This window comes from Oncorhynchus nerka, linkage group LG11 (assembly GCF_034236695.1).
Source record: "Oncorhynchus nerka isolate Pitt River linkage group LG11, Oner_Uvic_2.0, whole genome shotgun sequence".
In the NCBI taxonomy this organism is placed as follows: Eukaryota; Metazoa; Chordata; class Actinopteri; order Salmoniformes; family Salmonidae; genus Oncorhynchus; species Oncorhynchus nerka.
Window position 1 is genome coordinate 72,461,637 of NC_088406.1, and position 6,000 is coordinate 72,467,636.

A 6,000-nucleotide genomic window follows, 5' to 3' on the forward strand; every position below is an offset into this window, starting at 1 on the left:
ATCTCATTCCAAAATCATGGGCATTAATATGGAGTTCGTCCCCCCCTTTTGCTGCTATAACAGCCTCCACTATTCTAGGAAGGATTTCCACTAGATGTTGGAACATTGCTGCGGGGACTTGCTTCCTTTCAGCCACAAGAGCATTAGTGCGGTCGGCCATTGATGTTGGGCAATAAGGCCTGGCTCACAGTCGACGTTCCAAAGGTGGTTGATGGGATTGAGGTCAGGGCTGTGCAGGCCAGTTAAGTTCTTTCACGCTGATCTCGACAAACCATTTCTGTATGGATCTCTGTTTACGAAAGGGGCCATTGTCATGCTGAAACAGGAAAGGGATTTCCCCAAACTGTTGCCACAAAGTTGGAAGCACAAAATGGTCTAGAATGTCATTGTATGCTGTAGTGTTAAGATTTCCCTTCACTGGAACTAAGGGGCCTAGCTTAAACCATGAAAAACAGCCCCATTACCATTATTCCTCCTCCACCAAACTTTACAGTTGGCACTATGCATTGGGGCAGGTAGCATTCTCCTGGCATCCGCCAAACCCAGATTCGTCCGTCGGACTGCCAGATGGTGAAGCGTGATTCATCACTCCAGAGAAAGCGTTTTCACTGCTCCTGAGTCCAATGGCAGCGAGCTTTACACCACTCCAGCCAACATTTGGCATTGCGCATGGTGATCTTAGGGTTGTGTGCGGATGCTCTCCTATGGAAATCCATTTCACGAAGCAGTCCCGTTCTGTGAGCTTGTGTGGCCTACCACTTCGCGGTTGAGCCGTTGTTGCTCCTAGAAGTTTCCACTTCACAATAACAGCACTTACAGTTGACAGGGGCATCTCTAGCAGGGCTGAAATTTGACGAACTGACTGGAAAGGTGGCATCCTATGATGGTGTCACATTGAAAGTCATTGAGCTATTCAATAAGGCCATTCTACTGCCAGTGTTTGTTTATGAATATTGCATGACTGTGTGCTCGATTTTATACACCTATCATCAACGGGTGTCTGAAATAGCCAAATCCACTAATTTGAAGGAGTGTATACGGGTTCAAAATAGCATATTTGGACACTGATAAGCGTTTAAATTGGACGCGATGGCTGTACAGTAACATGCTATACATGGAGTCAGAGTTCAAGGTCTCCACTTCACAGTTCAGTATTGGTTTTGACTGACAGCGGTTCTGAATTTGAACACCGCACGCAACAACAACAAAAATGGTGTTGTCTGAGTGAGGGAAATGCTGCAAATAAAGAGGACTCCATGTATTTTGAAAGACGAGGTGATTAGGATTATAATAAATATACCGGTTTGATGTCATACAAGCCAAACACCAGTTAGTCCAAATGTACACTTCACACTTCCATATCATAAAACTCATGTCTTATACAGTGTCAATGTTTATGATCACTAAGCTTGATGTACAGTTACAAGATGACATGGCGTCATACCCTGGGTTGTTCTGAACAGAATGAGCTCGTTTCTACATCTATTGATGATATCTGCGTTTTCTGATTTTTGGGGAAACCTTGCTGAATACGTATTTACCATGTATTTACCGTTTTGAACACTACTCGTGTTTTTAACAAGAAGGATATAATATGTTACTATTGCAAAGATAACAAGACCATTGAAATGATAGTGATTTTTAAAAATTCTTGTTGCCAAATACTTTATACACAAACAAAAATGACAAATAATTTTGATTGAATTTAATCATCTTGTTGAGACATTATCCATAGTGAATAACAAAGAATAACATCTTACTGAATCATTATAATGCCATTTTTTTCAGTGAATACAATTGCACTTTAATATATATATATTTTTAATTTTAATGTATTTAGTTTTTTCTTGTTTATACCTGTGTTTTGTTTTTGTTAGACATGTTTTATGTAGAGATGTAAGTTGTTGATAATTGTGTATAATAATTTAAAAAAATATATGAGCCTGTTTTGTCATATTGTGAAGAAATTTGGCGTGGAACAAGCATCCGAATGCACTCGTGACTATTCTATGCACACCAAAATTACCAAGAAAAACTTCCTAGAGGACTCATTCAAGATAAAAAGGAGTTGGAGCACTCAACAACAAAAAAGGCATTTTGTAACTTAGCTAGTCATGTTGGCAATAGAACACACTTTCAAATGATGCCCACCTGACCAGATGTGGATTCATAATGGACCTTTTTTGGAATGTGTAAACAACAGTACTTGTGTGATGCTGGGAATACAGGGCAGTGTTCAACAAGTCTGCTTGCTCCAGTTCCTCAACAGCAGCTAGGAGAGCTGAAAAACAACAACTTATAGGTAAAGACTCTTCTTTGAGTCATAAAAGTGCATTGACATTACTTTGGAGAGGTGTGTGGCCACCTGGGGAAAGAAACCAGTTAGTCCTCTCACTCAAACACTTTTTTGGGGTCTTTTTTTTGTCTTATGTTGTACCTACCCCAAATGTCCCATGAATATTCTTATGTTACTGAATGTGTCCAGAGTGTTTCAGATTTCGTTATCAACAAATGCGGGGGAAAGTACAGTAAATGTCAAATGCACATAAAATCAACACTGTAATTTTTGGATTCAGTCTTGTGTCAGATTGACTGTTTTGTCCTTTAGTCTAATTTAGTCTAACATACGCTTTCCATATTTCTTCCGTAAGAAACATCTTCATTTCGCCCGATCCATATAGGCCAATTCCCACGAGTGTAAGCCATTAAAGTAACTTTATACCTGACAGAATGGGGACAGCATGGACAAGTGGGCTAGTCTGGTCATTCAACGACAGAGTACAGTGTAACATTCCTATGTAATATACTGTAACTGTGGCAGACAGCGTCCCGGCAGGGTGCATGGCTCTTGCCTGGACAGCAGCTGCAGACCCAGCTCTGCTATATAGGACACTCCATCCACAACTAAGAAAACATTCCACCCCACTGCCACTGTACTGTCCCCTTCCCTCTTCCCCCAAGATGCAGGGCTTGACCCTCATGTAGCCTACAGTTCCAGGTTTTCCACTAGAAGTGCCAGGACCCATAGGTTCACTGAAGTAGGATTTTCTATGACAAGATCTAAGTATGAGGCGACTGAATTTAGTGTGAAGTATGAAGGTGCTGAGTATTTGCCATTGCCTTATTGTCTGTGACTTATAGACAATGACACTGAAACAAATGATTGGTTTGAGAAAGACTCTTTAAAGAGTACTTAGGTGCTCAATTTTCCTTTGCCTATGAGAGTGCAGGCTGGGCAGGTAGCAGGTTGGCTAGAGTAGAGCCATACCTGAGTTTTGTTATGGGCAAATAGTTGTTGCCTGAATAGTTTTTACTGAGAATATCTTTGATATTTTATTTTTTTCAAGTCTTTGTCAACGTCCTGTTTGTTATTTTCTGTACAACGTATATTTTTGTCCTGCACCTGTTCAATATTGTAAATAAAAGCCTCTGAGTGGTGAGCACCAGAACATCCTGTCTGTCTCCTCACTGTCAGATCCTCCACCTCAGCATCTGCTTCACACTTATTAACAGTCCTGACTAAGCTTGCTCATTTGAGTGCAAAACTGTGGGTGATTAGGGCTGTTAATTGGTCATTTACAAATCACCTCAGATCTTTTCACATCAGATCTTTTTCAGAACTAATCTGATTGGTCAAAAGACCAATCAGTGAAACACAAATCAGTATTGGGATGCCTGTGTAAAGGCAGCATCTGTCACAAACAGCCAGAATGCATTGACACTATAATTTGTCGTCTGTTAGCACAGCAGCTTTGATGGCGCAGCCTAGTAAAATAACAGTATGTCCTCTACAAGTAACGTTACTCCCCTTCACTACTGACATTGGCCTACAGGGATGCATGTCCACAACTGTCCCGTGCAGCTGTAACAACCCATTCATCAACACCATGATGTAGAGGTTATGAGATGTTCAAGTGCTATAAAAATGTACAGACTTGTTGAGAATGCAAAGAATGTTTTTAAACACGGCGTGAACACAGTGTGACAGATATGACCAGACAACCTACACGACGAAGTGGTGGTGCTTCAGCACACAGCAGTACGCAGAAGTAAGTGGTGTCATGGACATGGCTAGGAATTTACTGACATATATAACGCTAAAGTAAAACAAATGTTTATGTCCTGATATGGTAGCCTACACTCTTAGAAAAAAAGGGTTCCAAATGGGTTCTCCGGCTGTCCCCATAGGAGAAGCCTTTTTGGATCCAGGTAGAAACCTTTTGGGTGTCAGAACCCTCTGTGGAAAGGGTCTATATGGAACCTAAAAGGGTTCTACCTTGAACCAAAAAGGGTTATCCTATGGGGACAGCTGGAGAACCCTTTTAGGTTCCAGATAGCACCTTTTTTTCCACATGAATGTAGATTATATAATTAAATGATTTTTCTTTATATTCTTTGCCAGGTTACTCTTAATATCCCAACTCAATATTAGGGAGGTGTTCCTAATGTTTGGTGTACTCAGTGTACATGATAGATGTTTGGCAATGTATATGCATGACTAGTCATTTGTTAGGGACTTCTGTAAATCAAATTCATGGAAGATAAAGACAAAATTATGTGAGCACTTGGGATTATCAATCAATCAAATGTATTTATAAAGCCCTTTTTACATCAGCCAATGTCACAAAGTGCTACACAGAAACCCAGCCTAAAACCCCGAACAGCAAGCAATGCAGATGTAGAAGCACAGTGGCTAGGAAAAGGTCCCTAGAAAGGTCGGAACCGAGTAAGAAACCTAGAGAGGAACCAGGCTCTAAGGGGTGGCCAGTCCTTTTCTGGCTGTGCTGGGTGGAAATTATAACAGTACACGGCCAAGATGTTCAAATGTTCATAGATGACCAGCAGAGTCAGATAATAATAATCACAGTGGTTGTAGAGGGTGCAACAGGTCAGCACCTCAGGAGTAAATGTCACTTAGCTTTTCATAGCCGATCATTCAGAGTTAGAGACAGCAGGTTCGGTAGAGAGAGAGAGTCCAAAACAGCAGGTCCTGGACAAAGTAGCACGTCTGGTGAACACGTCAGGGTTCCATAGCTGCAGGCAGAACAGTTGAAACTGGAGCAGCAGCACGATCAGGTGGACTGGGGACAGCAAGGAGTCATCAGGCCAGGTAGTCTTGATGCATGGTCCTTGGGCTTAGGTCCTCAGAGAGAAAGAGAGAGAGAAGGAGAAAGATAGAAAAAGAGAGAGAGAGAATTAGAGGGAGCATTCTTAAATTAACACAGGACACCGGATAAGACAGGAGATAAAACAGACTGACCCTAGCCCCCCGCACAAAGTATTGCAGCATAAATACTGGAGGCTGACACAGGAGGGGTCGGGAGACACTGTGGCCCCGTCTGACGATACCCCTGGAAAGGGCCAACTAGGCAGGATATAACCCCAAGCACTTTGCAAAAGTACAGCCCCCATACCAATAGAGAGATATCTTCAACCACCAACTTACTACCCTGAGACAAGGCCGAGTACAGCCCATGAAGATGTCGCCCACGGCACGAACCCAAGGGGGGCGCCAACCCGGACAGGAAGATCACGTCAGTGACTCAACTCACTCAAGTGACCCACCCCTCCTAGGGACAGCATGGAAGAGCACCAGTAAGCCAGTGAGAGAGGGGAACCGGCCAGGCAGAGACAGCAAGGGGCAGTAGTCGCTCCAGTGCCTTTCTGTTCACCTTCAAACTCCTGAGCCAGACTACACTCAATCATAGGACCTACTGAACAGATGCGTCTTCAATAAAGACTTAAAGGTTGAGACCTAGTCTGCATCTTTCACATGGATAGGCAATGGAGCTCTATAAAGCCCTGCCTCCAGCTGTTTTCTTAGAAATTCAAGGGACTGTAAGGAGGCCTGCGTCTTGTGACCGTAGCGTACATGTAGACGATTCTGAGATAATTGGATTTAAAGTACCGAACCCTCATTGGCTTGAATGGTGTCAGTGATTTGTATCTTGTATTCTTTGGAACTTAACAACATGAATTGGGGTATTTAGAGTACTATAT